This window comes from Neolamprologus multifasciatus, chromosome 1 (assembly GCF_963576455.1).
Source record: "Neolamprologus multifasciatus chromosome 1, fNeoMul1.2, whole genome shotgun sequence".
NCBI lineage: Eukaryota > Metazoa > Chordata > Actinopteri > Cichliformes > Cichlidae > Neolamprologus > Neolamprologus multifasciatus.
The window spans coordinates 22,918,385-22,937,035 of NC_140439.1; the positions used below are offsets into that span (position 1 = coordinate 22,918,385).

At 41.7% G+C, this 18,651-nt stretch overlaps 1 protein-coding gene across 1 annotated transcript in view; it reads right to left on the bottom strand.

The window, feature by feature from the left end:
- The window catches only part of gse1b (Gse1 coiled-coil protein b), a 166,884-nt gene that overhangs the window by 74,659 nt on the left and 73,574 nt on the right, over positions 1-18,651 (bottom strand). The gene's annotated exons all lie outside the window — the stretch shown is intronic.

The window sequence follows — 18,651 nt, forward strand, 5'->3', positions numbered from 1 at the left end:
CCTGTCAACAGAGGAGAGAACGTGCGAGCCGCTCCCCAACAAAGGAAAAACACCCTCCTGTCATCTCAGAAAATGCTGCAGGGTGGAGGGGGCGCAGGGAGGAAGATCGACAGGGGGACAGAGGGAGGTAGATAGCACAGAAAGCAGAATCAAAAGGGAAATGTTGGGTCGAGGGAATAGAAATACGACGCAGAAGGAAGGAACTCGAGCCATTCCTGAGCAATTTAGCTGTGCAATCTAATATAGGAGAATGCCTAAAAAACACAATACCATCATGTCACTGAATATAACGCTCATTTTGCATGGTGAGCTCCTATCCTAATGATAAAGAGCAATTCATGCTACATGTGAACACAAGAACATAGACTTTTATGCATGACCTCCTCAGCTTCACACAGCTATAGTCTGTGAATCCTCAGGAGCTCAGTTCAGCTCCACCGCACTCCACAACAGTACCAGCAGCGCACATTCACACGGGATAAAACTATAAGCTGTGCAATCCAATAGGCACCTCACTCAATCTGTGACTGCCTCTCTATCCGATGCCCAGTGTGCGTGTGTGTGTGCATTTTGTGTGAGCGAATCCTTTGCTAGTACTAATCTGCTGGCACAGTCCCCGTCCCCATCGTTGCCCTCATCTCCGTATTATTCTGGGATTAGCTTGTGTGTTAGCCTAGCCGCAGCCCACAGCCCGAGCTGGGGAGAGGCAGCCATCTTAGAACAATGCCTATTGATGAAACACTAAGAGGCTTGATTGGATTAATCATCTCTCCCTCTCCCTTTTTTCTCTCTCCTCCTTTTCTAGTTGTCCCGCTTTGTTTCCACTCCTCTACTGTTTCCCTTCTTTACTTGTGCCTTTCCCTCCTTCTCTTCAAAGCACAATAACACCCAGATTTTGTTGTCTCTCCCTGGCGAGGAGATGACGCTGTTAACGCCCCCTTGCTGGATAACGAACACAAACAACAGGCTGGCGGTTTACGAGGGCACTTCAAGGTAAAAAGTAAACATCTAATTAAGAGGAGAATCAAATAGCTCCAAACTGCTTCTGTGTGGTAATACATTTTACATTACATTGCTTAAATAGCGAGGCCCTCCTTGATGAGAACAAAACACTGCCTATGATAATGAATGTTTGATTATAATTAAGAATATAATCGTAGGGAAAAGGTTGAGAAGAGAACTGTATGGAGGAGTCAGATGTTTCCTTTTTTTCTTTCCATGAAACACATGAGCAAGAGCTGCCAGAATGTGTGAGATATGACAGCAGCAGCAGCACAGAAAGAGAGAAATAGGGGTGAATCTCTACAGATTTGGCCTGTGTTTAGTTGGGGCACTCTACCAAGTGGCAGTCGCTAGCCTGGGCGGCCTTTGGCCTGCTGTCCCCACCAATCACATTCCAGCCCCAACTACGCCAGCGTGGACCCACAGCAACCCTCCAGCCTGGTGCCAAACGCCTGCGCGCAAACACACACAAAGGCGCACACCGGCAACCACAGCTCACGCAAACACTGCAGCCAACTCCATTTTCAAACATGGATAACAACTGAATTAACACTCTGTGATCCTCTGCCAAAGCAGAAGGATGCTCCTTTATATATTCAAACACACACTTGCACGCACGTTAACGCAAACAAGCACGCTTAACCACAAACACACACATAAGACACAGACACACACACGGGATACACAAGAGGCTGTTTGGGTGGAGTTATCTGCGTGTAGATTTTAAATGCATCTCACCCTTATGTCCCTTACGTCTCTCTCGTGTTCTCTCTGTGGCTCCGTTTTGCTCTCGCTGTGCCTTTTCTGCTTGGTGCAAAGATAAAAGCAAATTATAGTCTCATGCTGGTGTTGCTACGCTAAAGCCATTTAAACGGTGGCACCTCTGTTTTGTGCTTCAATGTCTGGAATGTAGAAATTGGGTTGAAAACAAGGCCGAGTCAGAGCGGAGAGGAGACGAGGGAAGGCAAGGCCGGTTTTATAATGCAGTTGGGTCATCTTTTGTTCTCTCTGACCCGATGCTCAAACCAGTCTAAAATGCTGCAATAATAATGATCAACATCAATGATAAATTACACCACCTTCTTCTCCTTTCCTCCTCCTTCCCCTTTTACTCCTCCGCATCTTATTCCTCTCCTGTTATTTGCTCAATCTGGGGGAGAAACTGAAATCCTCCCATCACAGTCGCAATCTGACCGCTTCTTTTCTTTCTTTATTCTGTTCCTCTTAAAGCCCTGTCTTCTTTGTTTTTATATGATGAATACAGTGGCATGGACTGCTAATGTTGCACAAAAATATGTAAAGATATGACCAAATACAGAGAGACACACAAGATCTGAGACTACGCTTATTTTTGAAGACACCTATTGTCACAGCTATGGGCATGTAAAGATGTTTTTCTCTGTTGAAAATCGCAGCAGGAAAACGATGGCAACCGGCTAAAAGAAAAAAAAATGGAAAGAGGCAATCACCTGATATCATGGCTATTCATCCTGCAGAGCAAAGAGCTGTTTGGTCTTCCACCAACACAAAGAGAAAAAGGCCGTCCAAGAATCCCTCCTTTCTCTTCCCTCTCTGTCTTTTTTTCCCACAGATTAATCTGTCCAACAGCCATATAAATCTCCGCACTCGCTGTGGAGAAATGCTCTGCGTGGATCATTTATGTATGACAGAAAAAGGAGATAAACCTTGGTAAACCTCTCCAAGACACTCAATGGAAAAAAAAAGTCCAAATCAAACTCAGCGTGTTTTTTAGGGCCTAAACTGACCTCATGTGACATGTACTTTTTTCCATTACCCACTAAAGTGTGAGTGCCGTGTTGGACGTGCTGCTTGTTAAAGCGTCACGATCATTTACGACTGAGGTCAACATCAATGTTTTTTTGCTTAAAGTCTGGAGGAGAGGCGGAGGAAGGGATCAAGGGAAGGGGGTTAAGGGTGGTGGGCTGTAACCATGGTGCTGCTGAGGTTGGTCACTGTGGGAACGGGCATTTTGCAGTGTTGAGGAAGCGGGGTGGGTTGGGGGCTTTCTCTGAATTTTCCTCTGTCAGAGTTCACACAAAATAACTCAAGAAAATACATTTGTTATCACATTAATAATAAATGCTGGCAAACAAGAACATACTGAACAGAAATGCTGGCTATTCTTTCAACTACCCTGCAGAGGCGCCGCACCCTATATAACACTTCTTGTAAAAAAAATCACTCCAATACTAGACACAACAAGTAAGATTAAGGCTGTAAGAAATATTTATTTTACTCTAAGCTAATGATTATCATGATTCTTTTAAAAAACAATGTTACAATTATTTTCATAAATATAGAAAAAGAAACTATCTTGAACCTTTTTAAAACATACTTTCATACCCTTTAGATTAACATGTGTTCTCATCACCTGGTATTCATAAAATAACAGCATATCCAATATTAATCGGTGCCTACCATATTCTATCTCTTCCAGGAACTGATTAACACTTCAACCCACAAGATGGAGATACCTCTATTTCACTTTTTTTTGGCAGTCTCTCCAAAGCGTGCATAAATCCTGCTGGAATGGAAAGGCCTGTGTCTCCTTGCAGAAACCTCTTCTATTAGATACAGCTGATGATCAGAGTTTTCCAAATGTATTATTTATTTCTTTTTAAAGGAGGAATTTGATCAAACAGACAGAGGCTCTTCTGTTTCGGGACAGTTATTGCAAAATTAGCGTCATCAATCTCACTGACTGCAATCCCTATTAACAGATCTGATCTGTGAATGTGTCTCTCCCAGCTGTCTGTACCATCCTACCAATCTTCCGATAATGAGCGGAAGCTGTGTGATTTAGATGCTATTTGTTTGCATAGATTGAACATAAGGTGTACTCGCGTGTGCGCGCATGATTGGTTTCCTGTCCCTGTCAGTAAACAAACCTGCTCAAACTGTCGAAGGGAAAGAGGCACTTTTAACAGTGACCAGTGCAGCAGGATTTACAGCACACTTACGATCACACCCTCAATTAAACCTACACAATAGTGTCTGTGTACGTGCGCGCGTGTCTGTGCTGAGTGGGATAATAACTACCGCACAGAATAGTGGGATGTGAAGTCTATGAGTAAGCACTGCAACACTTAGATTTCCCCTCTTGCCATGATGTCACTGAATTTATTACTTGCTCTTGCTTAAGACCATAGCCGCTGTAAATCACTCACATACACACTCTCACAAACACACACACACACGAGTTGCTGTCTGTGTAAGGATTATGATGAGGAGCGGCGCACATGGGGGCTGTGATGAAGGGGAAACAAACAGAGCGTGGAGATGGATGATGGATGGCTCCACTCATTCAATGAGCCAGTCTGAGATGAACATACACTTAGGCAATACATTGCCTGGTCTCGGCCTCCATCTTCCTGTCTCCTGTTCTGCGACAGATAACTCTGTGGCACCTTGATGTGCTGATAGTACCGCTGCAGACCAGCAACAGAAAGATGATTTCCAGGCTGATAGGTGGGCCGTTGAACAACAGCAGTAGTAGAGCCGTGAGTCATGGGCTGACACTACTAGCAGAGTGGTGACTCCCACTGAGTGGGGAATGGAGATAATAGAGGAGGGCCCACTCAAAGTTGAGCAGGGAGCAGTGTCAGGCGGGCTGGAGGTGACCAGAAGGGAGAGTAATTGCCTCACTGCGTTCAAGGTGCTTGAAATGATCTGTGACCCGTTCCAAGTGTGTGCACTTGAGGGAGGGGCGAGATACATATTGTGCGAGAGAGGCATAGGGCAAGAGAGAGAAATGACTGTTGCAAATGCCCATTTCCTGCTGCCGTGGGGTCACGCCTGAGCCAGGAAGTGTGGGTTGGAGTGGAAGGTGGAATAACGAAGGGATAATCTTGTCTGAGCTCCAGTGAGAGAGGGCAGGGGGCTTGTTATGAGAAAATGAAAGGGGAGAGGTGGAGGAAAGGAGTGCCACGGGCCATTAGAGACACCTCTGCTACACATAATAGCAGGTAGTGGAGAAAGGGCTGACTGCAAGCAGCTCAGTGGAGCTGAGGTAAGAGAGGGAAAGAGTAGGAGCAATGTGTTTCCTGTGCAAAAAAAAAAAAAAACTGCACTAAAACAAAGTTACACTTGCCCACACAACATGCCGTTTGTCAATCCAGGTATGCTGGCATACGCAAAGTAATGCTACCATTTTTGGTGATTATTGCCACACAAAGTTCATAATATATATAATTGCATTCTAAGTAATGACTATGATATATATGAGATGTGTTCACTTGTTACAGAAAAGCTCACACAATTGTGTCACGTAACTGTAACACAGATTGTTAAATGCAAAACCTCAAACAGTGTTGGAAAAAAAAACGTCCCCAGTGATTTCTAGACTTTGTATCTTAATATGAAAATGATATTCATTTCCACGGTGTTAAATATTACACCAGCCAGTTCCTGGTACTTAAGTTTAGTCTGCAGAACACTAAGAATCTGTTATCACCATGTGGACTTAGTGTCTGCCTCTCGTGCATTACTTTCTTTCTTTTTAATTATTTGTCTAATAAGTAGGTGGCAAAATTACAGGCTGAACAGAGAATATCACGAAGACATACAGATGGTATTGAGAAAAAAAAAGATATGACTAGATTGGAGTGAACTCTCAATTCTTAATTTTCTGGACTCTTATTTCCATCCTTTCTAACTCTTCTCATCTTCTCACTGCCCTGTGGCACAAACTGCCTAATCAGAAGGTATCTGCTTGGTTATGGCTTAAAAGCATAAAAAAGGGAGCGGGTCAGAGTTTTACACATGCTGCTGTGAACACAGACAGGTCCTCAGATTTTTTTCTTTTCCTTCTCTCCAACCTTGATGCTTCTCCCATTCATTCTCTTTATCCCTCACTGACTTACATGCTTCACTTCCTGTGCTGTATTCTCAACAGCATTTACTGAGCTAATTAACGGGGCAGAAGGTTGAGCACTGCTCAACTGAGACAACTCCTTCTCTTTGTCTCTTGCACATGTGGATAACTACATACAGAAAATAAGAACGTCTTATAAGAAGAGACAGGGTGTGGGGGAGAAACAGAAGGATAAATGAACTTCTGTGATAAACCATGTTGTTGATGTCGATGCTAGAATGCAAGAGCTGCCTGGGACTGCTTTTCTTTTCTCAAATTAAATGTTGTGGGAGACACTGGATGAGGCTCAGTATGTCTAAGAAAAAAAACCCTGCTGCCAAGAAGCCCCACAATGCAGATAAGCAAACGTGAAGTGACTAAATCAATGGCTGACTGAGTAAAAGGCACCTTCAGACTTTGGAAAAACAATGATTGCATGGCTTTATTGCATGCCACACAGTGCAAGAGGGATCTAATGAAATCTTGATCCGAATCTGTGAACAGACCATACGTGGTGAATCAAAGGGCTACAATGCAGCTGGTATCAGCTTGTGTCATCTGTGCTTCTCTTATTTATTAAAAACGCAGCTCTTGTGCTTCCCCCCTTTGTCTTATGGTTCTTGTTCCAAGTCAAGGAACACAACACATGATGATGCGGACCTATGTCAGATTTGCAAAGTGTAAATGAACACATCCTGCCCCCCAACATTTATTTATATTTATTATTTAAGTTTTTGCCCCCCAGCTGCTCTTCCTGTGTATTTTGCACATAACAGCAGAGACAGTTATGTGCAGAGACAGTTTAGTAGCCTCACATATAAGAAACAAGATTTTAAAAAAATCTCACAAAGTTAAAGCTACATGGAAGCCATTACGGTCACTGAGGAAAAGCTTATACATTAAGCACACATGCTCTGTTTCTGCCTCCCTACAGGCTCACACAGTGCAAGTTACAAAGTTACATGTCTTTCATTGCTGGGTTCATCCTCTGAAAAGTGGATGAGAGCAAGCTTTAATTTGATGATGGTAAATTGCAGAAAGAAGCACAGAGAGAGGAAGGGACAAAGAGAGCCCAGGAGGAAAACAGATGTACTGTAGATGCAGGAGAGCAAAAAGCACAGCTTTTATTCTGAGGCTGTGCTGAGAGAAATGTCACCTTATTATTAGAGTAGAAAGGCCATTCTCTGCTACCCGAGAAACACGACACTCAACGTATTTTTACAAAATGTGTGGGTCATTCAGTATGAGGGCATTTCAAGAGCGATGATTTCTCAGTCTATTATACCCAAGGCACTTTTTAATGAACTTTGGGGGAGTTTTTTTGGGATTTTAATTCTCCTGTTACAAAAATACATTACTGATTTTTTTTTAAAAAAATTTATGTTATTTAAAAAAATACAAAATATGCATTCAGCCAAATTGAATTGAATAAACAAATAAAGAGAGCAATAAATGAATCACATAAATAATAATAAACAAATAATCAGTGATATTAAATAACTGCTTAAAAAACAGTTTTTTCCTTTTTTTTTTTTTTTCTTTCTTAAGAATAAGCGTTGGTAGAGACCAAACTAGGGCTGTTGTCAGGTTTCAAGAAAGAAAGCTCCTGTGGAATTTCAAGTGTTCCCAGTGGATGTCAAATATGACATTTCTTTGCTTAAATTTGAGCTATAAGCACTTTAGAAAACACTGTTTTTATGAGACTGTTTTGGACTTTTTCTGCCCCTTAGTGGTCAAAAATCCATTAGCTTTTTTTCTTTCTTTTTAAATTGTCCTTGACTTGTATAAGGAACAGATAACACTTTAAACTAAAAGTGTACTCTGGTTTAGTAAAGCGAAGATTGTGTTTTAATTGCACCATTTTGTTCACATGTATTTAGGAGACCAAGATTTTAGATGCAAGAAAAAAAGAAGCTGCCCAGTGAGGTATAAATAAACTAATGTGTATGCAGGATCAGAACTTCATTCAACTTCAACTCCACAATCTCTGCGTTTATCAAATGTGTCCTTATTAAAAACTACTAATGCCATGTATTTAATGTTTTTATCTTCAACAATTTCTCGTTTTTAAATCAACTCACTTTTTTCCATCACGTGTTCTCCAAGAAAGTTCTCAAAAGTGTATGCAACAACAAAAAAGGAAAATGCAACATCATATCCACTCAGTGCTAGATTACAGACGGAGAAACCGAACTGAGAGACCAAGAAAATTCTTTATAAACAATCATTAGCTACAGATTCCAAGTCTCCATCCCCGGTTTATTTATTTTCTGCTTCCTAACTCAGCCTTCGTGCCTCGTTTCATTTGTACCTTTAAAACTCAAGCTGGACTGAGTCACTCGCTGCGTCTGCAAGTCGTCATGCTAAAATTCTTCCCGTTTTCTGTTTCTGCTCGGCTCATTCATGGTCAGTTTGGACACACATGCACAAACGACAAGCTGCTGTGTTTTCGTTATGCTTCTGGATGCGAACTCGGTTGAACAGAGACGCAGATAATAATGAGGAACTCGCCATGACAAATTCTGTTTGCAGAATAGCCCTGCACCAGTTGAGACTGGATACTGCGGCACGCTTTCTTTTGAGTGTGTGTGTGCTTTTTTTGTACGCAAACACAATATATCCACATAAAGAGCACAAGCTATATTAGCTGTGAGACCACTGAGCAATATGCATCCTGTACTGGATTCAGAATATGATATTTTGCTCAATTTGATATTCACTTTGAAAGAGACAGTCTTTTTTGTTTTGTTTTTTTTAAATCATTGCATCGATCAATAGAGTCTTCACAAAGAATGTATTTGTAGCAGGGACTGACCACACTTACTTGGTCGATAATTCAGGGAAAATTCTCTGTGCTGTTAAGAGTTTCCTGGTAGTGCTTCAGACAAATTCATTACCACCAAGAAAATTCAATGTTGTTAAATATTATAGGAAAGCTTTTGTAACATTTTTGGTGTTTTCTTTTTCTTTCAGAAATTTTTAATTTGGTGCAAACCTTGTCACACATCTTCAAATTACCACTGATGTGACTCGTGATAGTGATAGGGCAAACATTTTCAGGAAGACACTAAGCTAAAATGGATCATGAGATAACTTATTAACATGATAGACACAACAGATTTGTGTTTTCTTTTGCCAATATTTGGCTTTTTGTCTATTTGCTGTGTCAAAAACCAACATCCAGGTTGTGTCTGCTAATGTAAACCTGATGAATCAAAGCGGGTCACGATGTAAGTGTGTCATACATTATTCTCTGTCCCTCTTACTGAGTGACTCTCCCCTAGTTTACTTGAATCTTTGTTTGTCTTGCTACACCCCCCTCACTCTCTCCACATACAGGAGCCATATGGATGCTGGTGGTGCTGCAGGCGGAGCTGGGCATGGGAAGATTATTGATGTTTGCTCTTACAAAGCCAAGGTCTAGGCCATGAATTGCAAACTCCAGCCTCCACTGGCCCCAGACATTAGTGGCCTCAGATAAGACATGAAAGATAGCCTGCATTATAAGAAAAACAGCTTCACTGCATACTCTCCCAAGCCTCCTTGCTGAGGCATATAACACTCACACATAAAGCACAACACAGTCGCACATGTACACGTGCACAAAGCGCGATTACGAGCAGTGATTTGTAATCAGTCAAGGATGTGTTTGTGTTGCTGTCATGGTACTTTGTGTTTTAAATTGTGTCCAACTTTTGTGTGCCGATTTTAGATGATGTAAAAAAGGAAAAACATTGAGGTTGTAGATAAGAAAATCCTAACACAATCTGCAGGATGAGTATATACAGCTGTGACACACAAGAAAATCAAAGAAGAAATCAAATCACAAGAAATTCTGTGTCAGTGGGTTCAGTGTAGTGACTGGATCTGGATAACATCCTAATTCAAAACTAAGAGCAATGTTACAGGCCTCGAAAACACCAGCGCACCAGTCTGACCACACAGCACCATCCAATAAGCATTTCCTCTGACCTCTGCCCCAAACTGATCTAAGGGTCAGGGGGTCTTGCTCTGGTGACTGTCTGTAGCCTGCTGCCTCGACCTCTCAGGTCAAAAGAGTTCAAAGGTTAAGTTAAAGGCTCTAAAACCATTAGACATGTGGTCTAAAGCCCATTCATTACTATCTACAACCCTGAGACAACAACATGCTTTATTAGTATCTGACCCTTTGGCTTCCTGGCATGGAAACGCTGCCCTGCACCTGAACCATGAGCAGCCCAAGCAAAGTCTGACACTGCAAATGGGACTCTGAGAACAGCAGTAAAGGCAGAGGTCACAAGTGCATTACCAAACTTGATTTTTTTTAATGCATTTTTAAAATATTTGTGTTTTGGGGCTCTCCAGAGTTATACAACAAAATCATCAAGGCTGAGAAATTTAAATGAAAGAGAAGTGTAAGGCCAGAGGGTGACATAGAGACTGTGAAAAGGCCATTTTTGTTGAATCCATTGAAACAAGAAAAAAACTGACGTTTAAAGAGAAAGAGTTCATGCTTTACACCTCAAAGCTTCTGGTCAGCGTGTATGGACACGTGATGAATTCAGTTCAAATTCAGTTTGATTCCATTTTTATTTATATAGCGCCAGTTCACAGCAGCAGTTGTCTCAAAGCGCTTACCACACTGCTACATCTGAGATGATTTTTAACACTTTTCTTGTCACGACGATGTGTGAGCTCAGACCTGATTGTGGTTATAATGGGCTGAGGTGTCATCTAAGAGTGAGAAAGCATGTGCGCGGGTAAACCCTCAGTCTCCCCTCCCTTCCCTCCCGTGCCCAAATGCAAACTGACACACACCCTCACTCACACACATGATCTTGATCAACAGTGCCAAGCTCCTTCATTATTTAATCAGAACCACTCTTTGCAGTGGCTAAATTATTTAGCAAGTGTATGTTCACACAATCCCTCGCTGAAAGGTAGTACAAGGGTTTTCTAAAAACCCACTGCTCCCACACGCAGCAGCCATGAAGCACACTGCTTCTTGCCTTTAACTGTTCCTTTCTCTGTTATCTTTATGTCTCCTCCTGATCCCATGAGTAATACTTTTACAAACACAGCGAGATGATTTAGGAGACACTGGGTTAGCTAACTAATGTACCACATATTTCAATAACAGATTTGCTGAATAGAACAGAGGAGAGCAGTTTGTCTCCCTCCCGCTGTCCTCCTGGCATCTTCTGGGCTCATAGAGGCAAACACACAGTCAAAAGGACAGAGACACTAATTCAGGATGCAGATGGACAGGCAGACAGACAGATGGACCGAGGGAAGGACAGACAGATTTCCACAGGCTCTTGGAGGTAGTCTCACCCAGACTACAGGCCGTGTCTGCCCCAGTCTGACTATCTTTGCAGCACAAGCCCTTCCTGTGGTAGAGAGAGCTAGAGGTCCAAAGGACCAACTTGCTTCCTGCTCCTCCTGGCCTCACCTCCTCCCAAACTGCCAGGGCCCTCAAACCCCACATCTCATACACACACAGAGCAGAAGACACACTTGCACACGCCACACCCCCCGCCCACAAAGAAGGCCCTCCCTGCAGGAGCCCGCTGACTCTTCCAGGGACCAGACAGGTGGTAGGAGCAGAGCGGGCACGCGAATGCCAGCCCACTGCCAAGGGCTCTGTGCCAGTTGGCACACAGTTAACAGGCGCACTCCCTCAATGTAGAGCGCAGTACACACATGAAGATAACAGGCTGACACATATGCTTGCCTTAATGTACTTGTGAGGACCTTTCAAAACTTCCCTTTTAACCCGCAAACAATCTTGAAGAATTGATTACTTGCCAAAACCAGCTCAGTATCTTACAACTGATACCAACAGACAACTAAATGACTCAGACAGAAACACACACAAGCCATGATAAAGCCTCTCTCTCTATATATAAATAAATAAAGTAGCATAAAGTCATCCATACAGTCAACATATAATACGACATGTTAGAGTTTATTATCTGTTTAACAGATATGTAATATATCTATTATTGTTATAAGTAGCATTTCACCAACTGAGGATTTCATTTCAGTCATTTTTAAACAAAAATAATTTGTTGTATTTTTTTGATATTCTATTTTGTCAATGATTTATTGTATTTGACTTATTTAAAATGTGAAATTACATGCTCAAAGTAACTTTACAGCATATTTATTCCTATTCATATTTATTATGAGATGCTTAAATCGGGCCCGGTGATTCATTCAAACCAAAACTGCAGTGTAGAGGCGCAAGAGGTCGACTTCCAGCCATCATTTGAAAGGTGCAGTTTAAAAAGGTTTGCGATAGGCTGCAGCTAGGCTGTGAATATCTCGCTTAAAGTTAAAGTTAATCAAGGTCAAATAGTCTGAGGGAGAATAAAATGTACAGTTTACGAACTGAACATGAATATTTTTCCTTTTTTGAACACAAAGTGGTGGTACATTTATGTCCTCTCATTGCTTCAAAATTCACTGCCATGACAGAGATGGGAAAAAAAGATACATGAATAAAATTTAATTAGAAAATCCTAATTATTTGACATTGTAGATTACATTTAAAATATTATTTAGAGTAAGTATCAAGGTTAAATACACTTATCTGGGGTGATGGATTAGCTCACCAGGTTGACTAATTGACATAAGGCTAGTTCAGAGGCTTGGATTTGACTCCACCCCGAGTCGTTTCCTGTGTATCTACCACCTTTTCTTTCTACTCTTTGTTATCATTTCATAAGACTCTTCAAAATAGTTTAAAAAAACAGAATAGATGAAAACTAGAATCAAACCAATTATCTTGAATTGCTCTTTCAATATATATATTTTTAAATGTGGCAACTATATAAATGTGTTTCTTTTCAGAAATTTCTGTTCCAAAACTTTATTTCTTCCTTGACAAAACTGGCACAAAGTAGATAATTCAAAATCAGCTCTCTGTCTGGTGGCACAAATCTCGCACATACAGAGATGTGCATAGCCTCTCACACATGTCACTGGCAGATTTTGCAGCATGTGTGCTGATCGCCATATGCCAACTAAAAGAGAGGACTGATGTCTTCACTATCTCTGTATTAGACACCCACACTTTACGCCATCTCAATGAGCGCTGAATATTTTTCCTCCATTCCACAAAGCCCTTTTATAGGCAATTATATTCAAACACAGAAACATACTGCACCTCTGAAACAACCAACACCCGTTAAGAAAGCGGGAATTTCTGATCACCGCAGTATTTGTGCTTTGCCAACGCTCAAGGTGCACTTTGAAGCACAAAACATGTCATTGCATATAATATAGGTGTGTCTAAGCAGGCATTAGATTCATGCGAAGCCAGATAGAAACTGTAATAAAAATTCTACTGACTGTGAAAGAAGTCTCTAATTATAAACAGCCCTACTTTTTTATTCTACTCCAGCTGACAAACTGACAAGAACAATTGTCTTCCTCTCCCTCTTGAGACATTACACTTTGATAAAGAGAGTGTTATTCCTGCATGAGAGCAGAACATAAAGTGTCATAATATCATTCCTGAGCAATGAAAGATCTGACAAGACATCTACAGGAGGTTTTATGAGATGTAGGGAACTTGTTTTGTTACTTTATTAATTTATATGCTGCTTCCACACTGTTACAATGCAGCAGGGTGGAGAACCTACTGGGTTTCTGCCAGAAACATTTTTTTGTACTGTGATTCGCCCGGTCCAGGGGTGGTGGTGGTGCTACCATGAGAACATGTTTGCATGTAAAACATGGTGACAAAGAAGAATGCTCTTACAGATTAATTGTGATATACTCCAACAATCAGGCTGTTAAAGCTGCAGAGAATCCAGTAAGAAAGCAGTCAGATAGCAGTTATGTTAAAAACATTAGCAGTTTTTAACAGACACGACCCAGTGATCTCCTCCTTGTGCTTCTCTTAACTTCTTTCTAATTCTTCTCATGTCATTCTGCCTGCATGTATTCACTCCAGCAATGCTTGTATTTGGCTTTTTTCTACCCCTCTCCAATCAAGTTCCTTTGTTTTTTTAAATATAGATTAAAGTTACGTCAAGATTAGTCAAAGAAATGAAATACACTTTTAGATTCTTAGCCTACACTTAAACCATCCAGTTTGCATTTCCTGCACAAACGTGTACACACACACACACACACACACACAATTCAGTATTAAACATGTCGACATATGCCAGCAGGGGCAGAGCAGGCAGGGTAACGGTTACAAAACTAACACTGCTTAATGGCTTTCTATTCTGTGCTGTTTCAGTCAGGAGTGGTGTTCTCCTTTAGTGGTGTTCTTAGTCTTTGCTCCGTAAAACAGCCCCTTGTCCTTTCTCCATGCCCCCCCCCCCCCCCCCCCCCCCCATCCTTTTGCTCTTGAGAGAGGTCCTGTCCCGGGCCAGCAGAATTGTGGCCGACCTTTAACCCTTGCTCGCTAATTACAGTACCATGGCGACACTTCAAGTACTTTGTCGCCCCTAATGCTGCAAAAAGTGAGTGGATGTGCGCACACAAAGAACACACACACACTTGTCAGGAACCACATTCCAAAATGCAACAGCACACACACACACACACACGCACACACAAGCACATACAGCTACACAAACACATTGTTCCAGCTTGCTTGCTCTACAAAGTCATTTAATTGGGGCCCAATTCAATAGTGAATGGCAGGGATCCCTGTGACCCAGCCATTATAATAGGGGCCCATCCGACCCCTCCCTACCTGGTCTCTTCCTCATCATCACTCCTACTTAGCCACCAAATCCCAGTCTTCTCCCATCACCTTTCTCATTCTTTTTTTTTTCTCATTTTTGTTTGCAGAAGGCAGAAAAGACAATTAGGAAGCAGAACTATTCTCCCTCTTCCATCTAACAGCTAACAGAGCTTTTCCTCTCCTTCTAGGCAAGGACTACAATATATCCCCTTGCTGTCAGCAGACAGGCATTCTGACAGTTCTAGGCTCTAGTCTCCTCCTGCCCCAAGATATAAACGATGCCTTGCACCCTGTTCCTTCGAAGGATACGTAAACATGTTTTCATATCCACTTCTAGTAGAATTAAATATAATGCAAAGTCAGATACAAACATTCCTTTAGTATAATCCCAACAAAAAAGAAATTGTAAAAATGTGCATGTGCTTCATAGGTATATTTATACCCTTTTACTTTTACATAAAAAATAGTAATTAAACATGTTGGATGAGAAAATTGATAAAGTGGCCAGTTTAAAGATTAATCTACAGTATACTATATATTAAATATAATAAGACTTGTTTAGCATTCTATGAAATGGGAATGGAATTGGGAATTCATCCTTCAAGCCTGCTCCTTACTGAAAGATCACTGGAAACAACAGCAATAGCAAAATTTCATTAGCTCTGAGGTAGCGCAGGAGAAAAGGTTAACTGATTGCGACAATTCTGACAAACAACCTAAATTCATGTTCCCATATATCTTTGAAATGGCAATATAGCTTTATAGAGACACCCTCGCAAGAATGCACAATAGTTTGACCTTTGAACTTCAGCCCGGCTCCTCCTGTGAACAGAGCAACAACAGACAGCTGGCATCATGGCCACAACCTTTGTGTTAAATAGGAAAACAATGAAGCCACTGCCCTGTGGCCACCCACTTGGTGAAACAGTCTTTAGGGTCAGATGCACTCGCCAAAGGCAAAGACCAGTACGAAGATCCTGACTCCAGGGATCACAGGGTTTTTTTTTCTAGGGATGTGGAATGTCACCTCTCTGGTGGGTTAGGAAAGAGAACTGGTGTGGAAGTGAAGTGGTAGACTCACAGACTCAAACTCCTGGAGAGGATTGATCAGGATGAAAGGTACTTGGGAAGCCAACGGACAAGCACGTTGTAGTTACCTGTCTCTATGTAATATTATATGTTCCGCCTAACCTGCGAACACCCTAACAGCAACTGCAAAATGCTGCAGAACAAGAAGAAGGGATGCGTGCTTATACCCTGCTTACTTTCTTTCAAAGTGACCCAACTTGAGATAAGTGGGATAACATGTATGTACTGACAGATGAATGGGCTGACTGATAAAAGGAGGAAAAACAACAAGAAACAAACTAGAAAAAAAAGATTCATAAAAGATTTATTAGCTGCATGGCTTCATCTGTATTTATTGGTCTGAGGTTCTGCTCTTTTGTTTTTTTACTCATTGTCTACTTGAAAAGCATACAGAGTGTCACAGGCAGGATGATGCACAATGTTAAAGGAAAACTGGCTTGATGCATTTGTGTTTGTTTTGCATGTGTGTGTGTGTGTGTGTGTGCACGTGCTATGAGTGTCTAACAGGTTGAAGACTCTGGCTGCTCTTCTCTGGAACAATTTGGGAAACAAATGACATTTCCTCTCCAAAGGCAAGCGGGAGGCAGATTGATACTGCAGCCTGTTTGAAGAGCGGAAGGCACAATTATACAGGAAAGAAGAGAAGGTGATGTGTATGCACTACGGATGAGTGTAGGAGTAAATGGTGGATGAAAGACCCTATCACGGAGATCAATGCAATGGGGAAACAATATGGAGAGAGGGAAAAAAAGAGAGACGTACATACAAGGCAAAGAGCACACATTTTTACGGCGAAACAAAATAATTACCAGTGGTTATTACTGGTGAAAGAGATGATGGGTATGGGACTGAATTTGACTCATTTCTATGTTCTGTAGAATCAGTTCTAGATTCTGCACACTCCCTTTTGTGTACACGTGCAGGCAGGATTGTTAAGCTGGGAATTCCTCTCGATGCTGCACGATCTTGTGCGTGGCAAGCACAGCATTCATTACGTATGCGACTTCTCTTTACGTGGGTCAGTGTCACATACAAGCATCTACGTAGGCACTTCGGTGTGCACACACTAATGCAAATATAGATACACATATGCTAAGTGGCCTAAAGACACCTAAACCTTGAGTCGAATGCCAGGAATGCTGCATTAGGGGCTAAAACAGCCCTCTATGAATCTCCTCCTTTTTCTCTGTCTCTCTCTCACACACACACGCACAAAAACACACACACACACACACACACACACACACACACACACACACACACACACACACACACACACACACACACACACACACAGCCATAATGTTTCTTGAAAAAAAACCCCCAAAAACCAAAAGTGGTATCCACATGCAGGTCCCTCTCCTTTTCATTTTCAGATAAAAAGAAGAAGATAGAGAGGTTACCACAGAGATAGGGGCGGTAAAGTCATGTGTTTAATTTTTTTTAACATAAAAAAGGGGGCTGGTGAATGATTCATTTTTTAAAAGACGGCAAGGAAAGCGCAGACAGAACAAAGCAAGGAAAAAAGGCCACAGCCCTCATTTTTCTTTTACTCCACCCATTCTTGCTTTTTATCCTTTTGCTCTTTTTGCCTCCAATAACAGGAATATTACTCTCACCCACCTCTCTTTTATCTTTTGTTTGAGCATATCTGTCTCCTCCAAGCCTATATCCTGTGCTATCCGCTTTTCCCCGTCTTATCTGTGCAAATTCATGTTGTGCCGCTGTTCTCTTTATGTGCCTCGCATCACATCTCTCCGCTCTCTCTCTCTTCTTCTCAGTTTGACCCCACCTCTCAATGTTAGTGAATGTCCTCTTTCTCCTTCTCTATTGTGCTGACGGCAGTGCCAAAAGAGGCACACTATGTGTGTGTATGTCTGTGTGTGTGTGTCTGTGTTAGATGCTTCTCTGACCCTCTAATCAGTGCGAGGAGAAACAGAGGAGGACTTGTGCTGCCCAGCAGGGTCAGAGGGCGTGTAGAGTCAGCCATTACCCTCTTTCAGACACACACACATACACTCACACACACACACACACACAACACTTGGGCTTAACGCCCAGTGAGGCATCTGCCTCTGAACAGACAATCCTGTGTACAACAGCACAGCAAGAAATGCACCCACAGACACAAAATACACACACAGGAATAGATAGGAAAGACCGAGCTACTCTGTATCTGTGCACTCTTTGACTGCTCCAACCCCAGGTCACCTTATCAGCTGTGTCTCATCTATCACAGGCACAACTCTCACTCTCCACACACTCACATACACACCTACACGCATACACACACACCACACACCTCTTAGGAAGCAATTTTAGCTTGTGTCGACATGGCTCCAGTTCTTCCAGCTGACTGCTTCGGAGTACAGGGTAAAGATGCTGTGTAAACAACATCTAATATGACTCATCCACTTGTGAAGGAATCACTCATGATGTATGCACACACTCAAAGATACACACCTCACATAATTAAGAGGAAATTATTTATTTCCATAACCTTCTAATTAGTTAATGACTGAATCAACTGAATGGGTTCCAAAGCTATTGTTATCTTATAGCAGTTGTAGTTCCTACAGTCTCAAAATGACAAACAGGCTTACACACTTTCTCGTGCCAAACTGCCTGCTATTACAGACAGAATGGTAGAATTTCATATACAAATACTGGAGAAAAGACCTGGGCTTATATGGGCTGTTAATGAGTATATAATTCTATATTTGTCAAATAATGCCATTAAAAAGGCAACAATTAGCCCCAACACCTCAAGCCTGGTAGAGAGGTTCAATTTATTGGCAAGCAGTCAACTAATTGACACATGGGTTCCAGGAATCACTTGCCTGTCATAGAGGCCACAGTCCTAATTATGCAAATTGTACGCTTTGATACAATTTAAATTATATTAGGTAGAAAGATGAAAACCATGTTTTGCTGGGTTTTATATTTGTTTTCTAGATTTGGTAATTTTCTAGGAGTCTGTGGGGATCTACTCACCTTT